Raw genomic sequence first — 15,909 nt, forward strand, 5'->3', positions numbered from 1 at the left:
GATTTGAAAAAAATGAGGCATATGTTTATAAGGCATATTTACAGTACATTATCTGAAACCATTCTCTGTCTTGTCACCTCACAGACATATCTGTTCTTACTCTGCTTCTCTCTTCCCTTCACTTACACTGCACTTTCTTAACATATTTGTGTTACAAGTGAATGCTGAGGTAGTTTCAGCATTAATTCAGAAATGAAGCTTGATATGGATTCAGCTTTAGTCCACAAGTTTAATTCAGCTTTAGAAATGATTCCCCATTACACATATTAAGAGATGATATTAAAGACAATCTCCATGGCAACTTGAGTCATAATGAATTGCTTCTTCACAACAATGCTTCAGTGCATCATTCTAGAATTTTTCTGGCTGTCAATGAAAAGCAAAGCTATGAAGAGCCAAAGCAATTCGGACTGACACATGGTTGTCAGTTTTCTGATTGGAAAAGCAATCAGTGTGGCTTTGTGCCTTTAACATTCAAATTATTTTTTTCATTGTCTATCTATCTATCTATCTATCTATCTATCTATCTATCTATCTATCTATCTATCTATCTATCTATGCTTTCAAGATCATTTGTGTATGTAAATAAAGAAATAAAGTCAGGACTAAGGAGTAAATCAGTACGATGATTTGTGTTTACTATTAATTGCAATGAAGTTCTTATTTATCATGGCTGTAGAGAGTGTCAGCATGTTGCATGGTGGTTAGAAATGAAAGTAAGAACTTCTCTGTACTCTGTACGACATTACTACTATTACTAAATCTATCTGTCTTATTATTTTCATTATTTTATCAATTAAAATTCAGATAAAGTATATACAATAAATCTTATTGGTTAACAAAAATTCTGGAGGAATTAAAAGCATATTAATTTATATTTCTTTTTACTGGTGGTAAACATACAAGTATAAAGAAATCTATGTATGATTAGAACATATTTAAACTTTACATAGTATGTTTAAAAATGGAAATCTGGCCTAAATGTAATCAAAAACATGATCATGTCCTCCGGTCTTCTGAAAATCTCTATTTCACCATCCCATCCTCACCATCTGACATATGTCATACAACTGAGCCAGGCAAAGCTTATACGCATCAACATTGTATGCTCTATGTATTGGATCAGCAAATTTAAATGTTTTGTCCAAACAACACCAATTTTTATTTGTGCTACATCATATCAGCATATACAAATTATCTAAGATGATCTGCTTATACATAAAATTAATAAGTAAAGTGAGTGTGTATGTTTTTTTATGAATGTGTCCTGCAATGGCCTACTGTTGCATCTTTGGTTGTTTCCCGGTTCCTGTCTGTGCACAATATTAATTAAATTTGGTTGCTTTGAATGTCAGGCACACAGATGAAATTATCTGAAACCTGCAGCAAATGATCTTTTGCTGTCCTGCAGCCATGCATGTGTATAAATCATTAAAATGTGATGTCATATTGGTCATTTTATACTGTATCAAAGCACAAGTACCATATTGTTTTGTTGTCTGAACTTTGTTTACATACAGGAACAATAAAATTCTGTCTAGTAGTTTAGTGAAAATATAGCTTGGTGAAAAAAATACAATTGCTTAGTGGATAGGATCAGGATTGTTTTGGGCTACTAGTTTGGTTCTCACTTTTTGTGTAGACAACATTCATCTCTGTCACTATAATCTAAAAATACGTATGAGTACTGGATGACTGCGTGGATTACTTCTTGTTTAGGTGAGATTGATGAACTGTAAATGAACTCTGAATTCTCCTCTATCTATGAGTCTGTAACTTTACTCACAGATGTTTCATGCAGATGAACACTGAGAATATTTTATGTATTAATTCATTATCTCATGTATTCAGTCTAGGTTTATGCCTATTTTCTTTTTATTTTATCTCTGTGTATAACTCACATTTATTCCTAGGTTAGAATGATCATTCAGTCTCTCACTCAAATGCCAGATGGAAGTCTTTACCACAAGGAAAATGAATACTGTAAAAACACCCTTGACAAAGTAAGTGTGTTACACATGATCAATGTTTCTGGGATAAGTTGTTCATTACCATAGTTGTGTATAACATCATGAGATCCAGAATCCTACATGGTCCTTTTGAAATAAAGAAGAAAATTATCCAACTGGGCCACAAAGAAGCTGTACATACATCAGTCTGATGTCTGGTTCAGGCAAGCCACTATTAAGACAAGTCTCCCTGTTTTCTTAAGCTCTTTCCCTCACACAGTTTCCTATGGTGCCATTCGTCTGCTTTCATATCCTTAAACAATGAATTGTTTAAGCTTTTTTGACTTTGAAACAAAGGGGCTTTTTTATTTGGGGCTTTACATCCAGACTATGCTATTATTAATTTATATTTTCTATCACTTATTTCATTTATACTTTTTCTGCAATTATTCCACTTTAATAAATATTCATTTGCTTTAATATTTCCATAATTTGTCTCCACATCTTGGGTGACTGAGATAAATTCATGGCACCTGGCGTGGGCAGACTGACACTTCATTCCCACAGGGTTAATGGCTAAGGAGGGACACTTCTAATAATGAACAACATAGTAAGGAGTAAAGCATCATTGATAAGTGGCAATAACAAAGATGTATCGGCTTCTATTGTCTAGGGGACACCCGTCTGATCTGTTCAAGCCCAAGCTAGTGAGTCCCTATGTGAACCAGTAAGGAGCAATAGGCTGTGCATGCATTCCATAAAATCATTGTGTAAGTGCAAGTATGACAGGATTCTGTGTTTGTGTTAAGCTTAGGGTGTGTGAGAGTAGGCCAATCCATAATGAACTTGGTGAGCCCTGCTCACAATCCAATTAACACATTAATGTCTATTGCACATTTGTATTAACTGGTCTGTTATATAACCTTTGCTTTATTGTTTTGCATAATAATAATATTCAGCTTTAACTGAAGTTATTTATCAGTCATTCATTCTTTCATTCAGTTCATGAAATCGGTTAAGGCCACATTTGAAGGAACATCATTTGGTTTTATTGATTTTATTTTTTAATCAAAAAGGCCAATACATTAAAACAAACAAACTATTAGAATACAAATCAGATAATAATATAAAAAATTACTAATACATGTACTTAAGAAAGAATAGACTTACTTAGACTTACTTCCTCCTACGACAGGTGGCGCATTGGGCACTAAGAGATCGCCAATGAATTCGGTCAGCAGCAGCAGCTTTGGCTTCGTCCCGTGATATGTCTATAGTGCATAGGTCTTCATTGACAGAATGTCGCTATGTTTGTTTTGGACGGCCATGCTTTCGTGTACCACGGGCAGGCGTCCAGCTCATAGCGATTTTTGGAAGGCGATGTATTGGTTGCCGGAGTATGTGGCCAGGAAATCGAAAGCAGCGTTCCGCTACAGTGCTCGCTAGATGTTGGGTAGCTGTTCATTGATGGATTTCGTCATTACTGACGTGGTCCTGGTAGTGGACCTTCAGTATTCGCCGTAGGCAGCGTTGCTGAAAGATGTTCAGGCATCTCATAATCACTGCAGATGACTTCCAAGTTACACTAACATATATCGCTGTAGGGATGACGATCGTATTTAGCAGTCGTATCTTCGTTGGCAGTATAATGGCGTTGGATTGCCATATTGGTCCCAGTTGTCACATTACTGATGATGCTTTCCCAATAGGGCAGGGTACGTCGATGTCTGTCCCCCCGTTAGGCGCCATGGTGCTGCCGAGGTAGGTGAAGCGGTCGACTTCCTCAAGCTGTTGTTGGCTGATGGAGACTGGGATGTTTGCACAGGCATAGCCAATGCGCATGACCTTGCTCTTGGCCTCACTAATTCGGAGCCTAATTTTTGCCGCCTCACGTTGTAGTAGTTCAGTGAAATCGCGGAGGGATTGTTGAGTGGGGCCAAGTAGAGCGATATCGTCCGCAAAGTCCAGATCTGCTATTCGCCTCCCATCGTGGCCCTGAAGGCCATGGTTGGCGTGTCCAAGGGCGTGGCACATGACAAAGTCAAGTGCCAGCAGAAATAGAAATGGCGAAATGATACAGCCTTGGCGCACGACCGTATTGATCTGGAAGGCCTCAGAGATGCCTTAGTCCATGTGTACATAGCAGCTCGACTCATGGTATATATTTTGTAAGATGTTAACGAACTTCACTGGGATGCCATAGGCTCCGGCAATTTTCCATAGTGTCTCTCGGTGAATACTGTCGAAGGCCTTAGTAAAGTCGATAAAGTTTATAGACAGTTTTTGCTGCAATTCGGTGATTGTTCGTAGGGCAAAGATTTGTTTGGAGCAGGATCTCCCATTGCGGAACCCTGCTTGTTCCTTGCGGAGTAGATGGTCAACAGCTTGGCGTCGGCGTTGGAGCAGGATAGAGCATAGCACTTTGCCTGGTATGGAGAGGAGGGTAATTCCGCGTCAGTTGTTGCAGTCGGCGAGATTCCCTTTCTTTGGAATTTTTACAATGACCCCTTTTCTCCAGTCTTCTGGGACGGTTGCTGTTTCCCAGAACCTGTTAAGAAGAGATGTAAAACGGTCTATAAGTGGTTGTCCTGCATGTTTTAACATTTCAAGAACGATTTCGTCCATGCCAGGTGCACAACCAGTCTTAAGGGCTGCAATCGCAGACTTGGTTTCGGCTGGCGTGATCGGGCCAACTTCAACTGGAAGGTCGTTTACCGGTGTTAACAGATCGTCCATGAATGTTGATGTGGGTTCTGGTTGGTTCAGCAAAGTGCTCGACCCATCGTTTTTCTTGAGTTTCAGTGGTTAGCAATAGGTGACCGTCCTTTGCTTTGATTGGCGCGCCACTCAGCTCTTGGACGATCCTGTATAGTGTTTTAGTGTCATTTTCCTATCCGCGGCTTCTTGCGCCTCATGTCCTTTCTTTTCGATTCAATCGCACTTATCTTGAAGGCAGCTTCGTTTGACCATTCGATCGGCAGCTCCATAGCGCTCCTCTGCCGCAGTGAGACCAGGTCCTAGGGGCTCCCGATCGCGATCTTGTTTCAAGTGGCGCCATGCATCGATTAGGTCCCAGGTGTTATCTTTTATCCAGTGTCCTCAGTATGTGCCTCATCTTCAACCGACTATAGTTCTGGCACTTTCAATGACAATCTGGTGGAGTCGTGTCCAGTCATCCTCAATCGATTCTTCGCCATCTGTTTCTGTGGGTATTTCAAAGCGATTTTGGAGCTCGAGTTGGAACTGTTGGGCTACAGGCGTCTCTTTGAGCTTTGTAACATTGAAGTGTCTTGGTCGTTGAGGCTTACGTCCGCTCCTCTCTGGCTTTTCACATCTAGCAAGGACGAGCGCCATCTTTTGCTGATGCAGATGTAATCGATTTAATTTTTGTATAGTCCTCGTGGAGACCACCACGTCATCTTATGGATCCTTTTGTGCTGGAAAAAAGTATTTCCGATTGTTCACGGTGCAGAGTAAGCGCAGTCGCTCACCGTTGTCATTTGTTTGAGCTCCTGATCCATGCGGACCCCTTGCCGCCTCGAAGCCCGAATGGTCACTGTTTAACTGAGCATTGAAATCGCCGACGACAAGGAGCAAATCGTGGCGTGGTGCAATCGTCAGCTCGTCTCGGAGATGGTTATAGAACGCTTCCTTTGCTGCCTCATCGGATTCCTGTGTTGGGGTGTATATCTGGATGACTGTGACTTTCACCTGTCGGGATCAGAAGCAGGCAGTGATAATTCGGTCAGAGACTGGTTTCCACTCTGTTAGCACTGCTGTCGCCTGTGGTCATAGTACGACTCCAACGCCATGCGCATGTTCGGTGCTATGGCCAGAGTAGAGAAGCATTTTTCCATTGTTAATTATGCGTCCTGACCCCGCCCATTGTTCCTCGGCGAGGCCTAAAATGTTCAGGTGGTAGTCATCAAACGCTCGGAGCACCTGGGCAAGGTGGCCCGTTCGATAGAGCGATCGTACATTCCATGTTCCGATTCGTCTTAGCATTGAATAGAGAGCCACACATCGGGTGTTGGACGGCCACAAATGGGCTTTGTTCCAGCACTGTCACATGGGATCAGCCTCCATTGCTGTTTAGTTGAATTTGTTGTGATTCTCTTGGCGTTTCAGTAGCGGGTTTTATTTTTATGGGGTCGGGGTGCTGGCCCGACACCCAACCCTCCTCCTTTTCCATCCAGGCTTGGGAATAAAGAATAGACAGCCTTATAAAAAAACAAACCCCAAATGCTGTCCACTATTATTTTGTTGATAGATACAGCTGAGTGTCTTCAGCATGCAAATGAGAATATTTTACTTTTGAATGATATCTTCTAACACTACAGTAATGTGTAAAAAGAATCCCAGCACTGATCACTAAGTTCAGACTGGAATCATAATATGTATTTAGTAATAGGTGTGTGCTCTTTGGCATTGTACTTCAGCCACACTGAAACTGTTTAATTTCTCCTCAGTAACCATGACAGTGATATACAGTATTTAGCTTGCTTTTAGCACACCTTACACTCCTCTATACAGTATGCCGAAGCAAGCAATTCAGATAGCACAATATCTTACAATGCCTCAGTGTTAGGCAAATGCTGAATGGTTACATCTTCAGAGAATGGTGTCCGCTCAAACAACTTTCCCAAACTGCCCTCTAAGATGAGGATAATGAACAACAAGAATAGATTTATCATAGAGTAGACACTCCATATAAAGGTAACAAGGAGGTGACAACTAATTTATGTGTGGGACAGTCCACAAAACATATCAAAACATAATGCAGGCAACACAATCAGGCAATGAAAAAGACACAGAGACATAGTCAGAAGGCTGGCAAAGAGTCAGAACACTAAATACAAAAACAAAATCGTCAGCTTGGGAGCGCAGAACTAGAGGCTTTCACAGTAGTCAAAATACACAACACAAATGTGGCCTGGCTTCCCTTTATATTTCTCTTGCCACCCCATCATGCAACTGTAGTTCAGTTAATGCTGCTCATCAACTGATGAAGATAGGTTGGCTCAAGGAAAAAAAAATATATAAAAAAAAATTTTAAGTGACACAGTTGTATTCAAAAATGCAAAAAGTAAAAAGTAAAAATGTTTTTTTTTTCTTGTTCTAAGATTCTGCTGGTCATATGTGATTAAAAATAAAATTGTGGGGCACCCATAAGAGAATTAACTTTATTCAATTAAAATGCATAGACTTGTCAAAGTGAAATTTCTAACCAGCTTAACTATGGAAAGAAAATGACACATCATTTAAAAGTTGATTTAAATTTGACAGAATTAATGTACAGATCTCGGGTCAAAACTGATAAAATATTGCATTGTCACCAGAGATCAGCATGTATGCAGAGTTTGAAGGAAATCAGTTAGGTAAAAGTGGGTAAAAAATTGATTGCAAAATCTGTCCCAGATAAACAGAGATGGCAAGTTAAATAAAAGTCCAACATGCTAAGCACTTGACCAATGCAGCTTAATTTTCATACTGAAGTAATTTGACAAAACTTCAATATCAAACAAATGATTATTTTTTTAATTTGTCTAAACTGGTCTTGAGCTTTCAACCGTTTGATCGAAACTACTACATGCTAACCATTAAGCCAACACCACTAATCTATACATATGTGTGTTGGCTAAAAGCACAATATATATATGTGTGTATTCGCTAAAAGTGTAATGTAAGTAAATGAGAAATTTAAATTTAATGTAATTAATGTACAGCTCCCAGGTTAAAACTGATGAAACATTACATTGTCACTGGAGATCAGCATGAATGCAAAATATGAAGGAAATTGGTTCAGTAAAAGTAGATAAAAAATTGATTGCAAAATTTGGTCCAGACAAACAGAAAATCACATAAAAAATGCAAGCGATATTTGGAGCTAAAAGCAGAAATGTTAACTGTTGACACCCAGTGTTGTCTACAATGATTATAGTCACAGATAGAAACATTGTTTGTCCAGTGATCCACTCGGAATTCCACAGGGCAATATCTAATTTTATAATTATGCTTCGAGTAATTGCATACTGACTAATGCTTATGAGATGCAGAATGATTGCACTCCCTCAGGACTGTATGTTTTGTCCAAGTGGGGAATGTTTTATAATCATCAGCAACTCGGCATATCAGCAAATAATATGGGTTACTAACCAAATGCCAGCATCTACTCTCTTCAAATGAAGACTCTTCTGCCAGTAAAGTTTGTGAAATGCCCATTTTTCTAAGTCTCTGCTTAAATCCATCATGCTTAGCCATCCCAAATTCTTAAGTTGATATAAAAAGATTATATTGTAGTTGACCTGGTGCTGAATGATTCTAGAATTTCCAGAGGTGTCTGTTTTAGACACTGTAGGGAGGAAAACGTTCAGTTGCTTCTGATGTTACTTAGCATATTTCCATTTGTGTTGTAAACAAGACTGCAGTATCAGATGCAAGAATCTCCTTGCTAATTTCAGCTTCCTCCACAAGATGACCATCACAGAACTCATAATTCTGTGGAACCAACTCCTTTGAACAGGCCACTGTCTCCAAGGACAAGATCTCGACACCTAGTTAGGTCAAGGTCAAAGAAGCCAGGGTGATCAAAGATACCCTCAAAGCCTATTGTGGAAAGGGTCAAATCAACATAACTAATTAGGAGAGTCATCAAACTTCTTTTTTTTTTTACAAAGAAATAATCCATAAATTAAGTTATATGTAATAAACTGCATACGCTGAAGGTGCTCCCTCAGCTGTGACCTTAGGGGGGTTCCACCACTTGAGGTTCCATTCACAAGCTGCATAATTATGTTATATTTTTGAGTTAATTATCAAAGTAATATACATCAAAAAATAAAGACTAAAACAAGTACATAATTATTACATATTTACTAAATAACTAAAAAAACAATTTAAAATAGAAAATAAAATGAAAAGAAATTTAAACTAGTGGTAAAACTATGGCTATTACATAATAATGGTGAGTTTGTCTTCGTAAAATACATTTATTCTTCACAAAATCTTAGATTTGCTAAAATTGCCTGGTCAGTTTCTAGTTCTTTATACATTTTCTTGGCTTTTCGCCGAGTGAGTTTTCTTGTGTCTCTGCAGAGACATTTTATTCATGTACCACTTGTCACATTGATCACAGCCATATGGCTTCTCTCCGGTGTGAATATTTGTGTGCCTTTTAAGGTCATTTGAGTCTCTGAATCGCTTACCACATTCTGTACAGCCATATTGCTTTTCTCCCATATGGATTATCATATGCTTTCGAAGTACACATCGTTCTGCTAACTGCTTGCCACATTCAATACAGCAATATGGCTTCACTTTGGCATGGATTTTTTAATCTAACCTTTACATTTTTGTCAATTAATTTAGAAATATTGTCAGAGTAGGCCAAAATAAACTGCAATTTATATTGTTTACAGGAACTATACTCTTTATAAGTTGTGATACTAATTCCCAATTATTAAATGAAAAGTTTTAAAACAGACCTCTGAAGAAGTTGAAGTGTAAAAGGTAGCTTGCTATGAGCAAACCATCGGAGAGCAGCGTTGTTCATGGATTGGTTTTAATGATAAGTTTTGTCTGCCATATATTAGACCTGACTCAACTTTCACACAACTCAGCTGTTACCCCCTTGTGGATAGCACTATATTATTGTGCTAAAAGATGACTTTTTAAACTTTTGACACTTTTTAAAAAAATACCTTTTCACTATTTCCTCATGAGTCTGACTTGCTTATCATATTTCATTTCATTCTAAAGTCACAGTTTGTGATTCTTACTGGTGCTTTTAGCAATTTCTGTTAGCAAACTCAGCTGTACATATTTGATACTCACCGGTAACCTACCAGAGTTTTTTCCTTTTCTTAAAACAAATTTAAGGTATGTCACCTGCAATCCCTCAAACCACTAATATTATCTATTACCTAGACCCCTAGATTGCAGGGATGCTGGAGACTATCTCAGCAAGCACTAATATAGTGCAATATGGAAAGAACTGTTCTGTTTTAGTGCCTTACTATGGTGAAGTGAAAGAAATATTCTTAATAATTTGTTTACAACAAAAAATGTTTAATGCTAGACTGCCAAAAACTATAAAATGCAAAAAATAAATGTGACTAGAAATGCAACTAATGGTTTAATTAAAGTAATGGTGCAGTGTCATCTTTAATGCACTTACTGTATCATTTAGCATACTGGCAACACTTCTAAAATACGGCTTCAAAATATTTCAAGCTTTCACAACATCCATTACTGCAAGATCCTAAAAAATGAATGCACATGTTTATAATGTTCAAATTAGGCTGTAGAAATGTCATCAAATAATATGTTCAAACTTTGGACACATTTTCATATGTACCTTGGGTCTTTCTGTTTTTCTCATACCTTTAAATACTAGTAAAGCATTAAGCAATCCTGCTCTTACCAATATAACTAATTTGTTACCACTTGTCAATCCCTTTAATCTTGGGACCCCACATATCTTTAAGTAACTGTCATTCACTTTTGGCCCTTGTAATCCATTTCAGGATAACCTGAACCCAGTGCAAAACACATCAGAAATAACAACTCATTCTGGATGGGACTCCAATTCATTGTTGATGCCATGCAGTTTTTAACTGATATTTCAGACCAAATTCTTATAGTGAAGATTCTGGTCAGAAGACAGGAGCATAAAGGTTAGTTGTTACTGACCATGGAAAGGTGTGAAAACTTGGGAATATACATGGGATGGACTCTCCTTTTCTAAAGAACTGGCATAGTCAAACTAGGAAAAAAACTGAACCCTTCCAGGGAGCACTGGACTACTGCATGTCCTTTAAATTATTGGAGTGAGCTATGCTGTAGCAAAGCCTATAGTTGGTAAGGTCATACTCTTTAAGGCATTGGCTAAGTACTAACATATGATTGTTAGTAAAATATGGAATAGGGTGATATGAAGGGGTAGAGTGTTTCAGTGATCATTAAAGAAGCTAAGGTTCTCTTTGTTCTGTTCAGCTTCTGTGTTAGTAGTATAGCTTTGTGCTGTGCACTCACATGGAAAAAAAAACAAAAAATTGCTTTCAACTGTAATTCAGATGCCTGAACTGTGACTCAGACAAACATTACAGATGCCAAGATTTAAACCTAAGAAAATAGCCAGGCAGGAAAGATAAAAAGAAAACGAAAGACTACAACTCTCATAATAATGGTTCAACACTATAGAGTATGGCTGAGTGGTATAAATTTACTAGCCACTGATCATGGAGATAAATATCTTCAATAAACCAATTTCTGTGTTCCTCAGATCAGTCAGACTGATAAAACAGGCACTGACAGAATGCAAAATGAATTGGCAGACATTGTTGCAAAAGACAGCAATAACTTAATTGGAGTCTTGATAACTAAATTTTCAATTATATCACATTCTAGGCTTTTAGCAGCTTAATGGATGTGACCTTTCAAGGCCTATTTTGCTCAGAGTATGTTGTTTGTCAGTTTATTCCTTGCTTGTTGGTTTGTTTCTTTAATGGCATTTAATATTGACAAAGTTAAAAGTCGGCTTCAACAGTAATTTAACTAAAATGAATTATGATAGTTAAATAATGAACAATCTTTACAGTATTGTATTATTGTTCTTTGTGTGAGGTTTTTTAGTATCAGCAACAGTCTGTTACAATGCACTGAAAAGTATATAACACTGAACATAGTTGTAATAATGTACTATGGTCAAGATCAAGACAAGGACAAGGCCATCTTGGCCCCTGGAAGCAATGACATCACTAGTAAACAAACACAAAAAAAGAAATGGTTTAGGAAAAGTGTTGCTCTACATACATTATATCCAGGGACCTAATGTGTGTCATGAAAAACACACCCCATACCATTTCACAGTCACCACTTGTCAGTCTTTCTGAATCCCACAAGGATAGTCTCATGGACAAATTTATTTTCTACATACTCTGTCCTCCCATAACCATGAATCACCAGAATCCAAAATCTGTTAGATCAGGAAATAGTGTGGAGTCTTTTTGCTCCTTCACCCAACGCTAACACACTTTCCTATGTTTATGTGAAGGAAGGATATTCAATTACCAAATTGCAGCTATGACAAGATACCACACAGGGACATACTGTAGGCTAGTTTGCTCTAGCAAAAAATGAAAAAATATCAAAGTTGGTTCTGTTATTTATTATGGCACTCTGACTGAAAGACCTTGTTCTGTTTCCAGTAGGGATAATTTGATAAAAATGATAGTGACTCTAGGAACCATGATATTGCACAGAGTTTACAGAGAAAATGAGAAAGATTTAGTAACCTTCAATGACAAAGACTGTCCAAAAGATAAACAGGTACTAATTGTGAACAGTCTCACCATCGACTTCAGCAACAGTATTCTATGCTAAAAATAATGATCCCTTGGTCGTGATTTACATATTGAAATCAATGGAACCATTGAGCAATAGATTCTGCCTTATGCTGTATTTTTTTTTATTCTCGAAACTTTAAGACCAGCATATTGTGACTGAAGCATACGGTCTGAGGTATAGGTATTAATGAGTACCATACGGTAAAAAATGGCAATTTACAATTTGAAAAGGAGAGTTTTAACAACCAGAGTTACATGATTAAAATTCCTAGTCATCGTACTGATCTTTGCTGGTAGTATGGTACATGGAGACATTAAAAAATAAATACCTGCTTGTAGTGACTGGGAGAGCTAAACCAGCAAATTATGTTACACTAGCAACAGTTGCATGAGCCTTATTCAACTCACTAGAACTGTGAAGCCTTCACACTATTGTGCTCCTTAGTGCAAATAAACAACAAACACCAAAAAGAAAGGAGTAACAAAAATCAAAATGGGGAATAGATGCTAATCCAAGATGAAAAACAAGAAAATAGTAACTTTGTGGGAAAACCCATTCAAATAACATAAGAAATGCAATGCACAGAAGTTCATTTATTCATTTTCCACTGCTTATCAGAAGCTGGGTCACAGGAGCAACAGTCTTAGAGCAGTGAGGTCCATACTTCCCTTTCCCCAGCCTCACTTGACAACACACACTGTGGAATCCCAAGGCGTTCCCATGCCATCTGGGAGATGTAATCCTCCCAGCGAGCCCTGGGTCTTCGCAAGATTCTCCTCCGAGCTTGTCGTACCTATACAACTTCCACAGGGAGGTGTCCAGGAGGCATGCGTATCAGATGCTTGAATCACCTCAACTGGCTCCTCTTGATGCAGAGGATCTGTGGTTCTACTCTGAGCCTCTCCCAAATGTCTGCACTTCTCGCCATCTCTCTAAGAGAGAGCTCAGCCACACTGTGGAGAAAGCTAATTTCGGCACCTTGTACCTGTGATCTCATTCTTTTGGTCATTATCCAAAGCTCATGATCATCAGTGACGGTAGGGACAAAAATTGACTGGTAAATTGAGAGCTTTGCTTTCTGACTTAGCTCCTTCTTCACTACTACAAATCATAATAGTTACCACATAATTGTACTTGCCATCCCAATCTGCCTGCCAATCTCACCATCCCTTAAGTATCCCTCACTATTAAGTACCCTGAGATACTTAACGTCCTCCACTTGAAGCATTATCTCACCTCCCACTCTGAGAAGACAGTCCACTTTTTCCTACTGAGAACTATAAGATTTGGAGGTGCTGATCCGTATCTCTGCCACTTCACATTCAGTTGTAAACCACATCATCTGTGATTCTAAGGCCACCTAATTAGACCCTCCTCCTCATCTGTGCCTTGATAGCTTGTTAATGAAAATTACAAACAGGACAGGAGAAAAACCACAGCCTTGGTGGAGTCCCACGCCCACTGGAACAGTGCTGATGCTTTTCACAGATCTTTTACAGGCAGCCCTCACTGCAATTATACCGTGACTGAATAGCCCTTATTAGGGGCCCCATACTCTCCCAGCACCCCCCCCATAGAATTCCTCGTGGAATCTAGTCATACACCTTCTCTAAGTCCACAAAACACATGTAAACCAATTGGATGTGCTCCCATACTACCTCCAGAATCCTCATGTGTGTAAAGAGCTGGTCCATCATTCCATGGCCTTAACAGAATCAACATTGCTCCTCCTGGATCTGAGGTTCCATGACTGGGCTGAGTCTCCTTTCTAGTACCCTGGCATAAGCTTTTCCATGGAAGCTGAGGAATGAGATTCCCCTGATAGTTGGAGCACACCCTCCTGTCCCACATTTTAAAAATGGGGACCACCACCCCAGTCTGTCACTCCAAAGGTACAGCTACTGATGACCATTCAACACTGAAAATGTGTGTCAATCATGACAGTCCAACAGTATCCAGAGCCTTCATTATTTCTGGGCAGATCTCTCCCAAATACCCCCCAGGTGATGATTTGACGGAACCTCTTTCAGCCTAATCGATAGTCACTTTCCATGGTCTCTCCAAACTCCTCCCACAACCAGGTTTTTGCTTACATGACCGCCAAGGCTGCAGCCCTTTTCGCTTCTCGGTACCACTCTGCTGCTTCAGAAGTGTTCAGTGCTAACCACACATGAAAGACCTCCTTTTTCAGCCTGATGGCATCCTTCACCTCTGGTGTCCACCTTTGGGTCCTTGGATTGCCACCTCATGAGGCACCTTTGGCCATCAGGCCACAGCTATTTACAGCTACTTCCACAATGGGGGCTTTAAGCAAGGTCCATTCGGACTCTATTTTTCCAGCCTTCCCTGGGATGCAGGGAAAGCTCTTTTGGAGGTTTGGAAAGTCTTCTTGTCAGGGGCCTCACCCAGATACTCCCAGTCCACCCTTACTACTCACTTGGGCTTTCCAGGTCTGTCCAGTCGCCTCACTCGCCCTCTGACCCAACTCACTTACAAGTGGTGAACAATTGACAGCTCAGCCCCTCTCTTCATACAAGTATCCAGAACACAGAATATGTGCATAGAAGTTCCAAGAAAAAACATCAGAAAAGTGTTGCAGAAAGCGTGATTCTGACTGTCATGGTGGCAATGCCACAGCAAATGGAAAGGAGCAGGCAAGTGTCATCAGTGTGCCATGAGTAATAAATTACTATAAATAAATAATGCAATGGCAAAAGCTGTGTACTTTTTATTTTTTGTGAGGCTGATTTTTAACTCTTTCGTGAATAGTAAAATTAAGCAGAAAATGTGTTTTTCTTTGAATGAACTTGTTTCAATTAAAAGTCAGATGTTTTTCATTTTGTCTGTGGAAGATGAGAGTTCTTCAGCAAACAGTGATTTTTTTCTAACTCTTCTTACTAATTTTTTACAAGGGGTGCCAATAATAGTGGAGGGCATATAGCATCAAGTCAATGAAAGTTCTGGGATATTGATCTGTTCAGTAGCAGAGGGGGCTGTTAATCAGTTTCAGTTGCTTTGGTGTTAATGAAATTAACAATAGATGCACTAAAGGGGCAACAATTTGACGACCCCCGAAACAGGAATGGTTTAAGAGGTGGAGGCCATCTTTTCTGACTTTTTTTTTTACTAGTTTTGCACTTGGCTACGGTCAGTGTCACTACTGTTAGTATGAGGCGATACCTGGACCCTACAGAGTTTGCATAGGTAGTCCAACTTCTCCAGGATGGCACATTAATACATGCCATTGCCAGAAGCTTTAATGTGTCGCCCAGCACAGTCTCTAGGGCATGGAGGAGATTCTTGGAGGCAGGCAGTTACTCTAGGAGAGCTGGACAGGGCCGTAGAAGGTCCATAAGCCATCATCAGGACCGGTATGTTTCTTTGGGCAAGGAGGAACAGAATGAGCACTGCCAGAGCCCTACAAAATGACCTCCAGCAGGCCACTGGTGCAAATGTCTTTTTATATATATATATATATATATATATATATATATATATATATATATATATATATATATATATATATATATATATATATATATATATATACATACACATTGGGTCATGAACGTCTCGGACCACGTACAAATCAGGTTACAACTAAAAAGTTCGC

At 39.1% G+C, this 15,909-nt stretch overlaps 1 pseudogene; it reads right to left on the reverse strand.

Annotated features, from left to right (window-relative positions):
- Positions 1-5,066: 5,066 nt before the first annotated feature.
- On the reverse strand, positions 5,067-5,954 carry LOC120534908 (annotated as a pseudogene).
- Positions 5,955-15,909: the final 9,955 nt, after the last annotated feature.

The sequence above is a fragment of the Polypterus senegalus genome, chromosome 9 (assembly GCF_016835505.1).
Source record: "Polypterus senegalus isolate Bchr_013 chromosome 9, ASM1683550v1, whole genome shotgun sequence".
NCBI classification, from domain to species: domain Eukaryota; kingdom Metazoa; phylum Chordata; class Cladistia; order Polypteriformes; family Polypteridae; genus Polypterus; species Polypterus senegalus.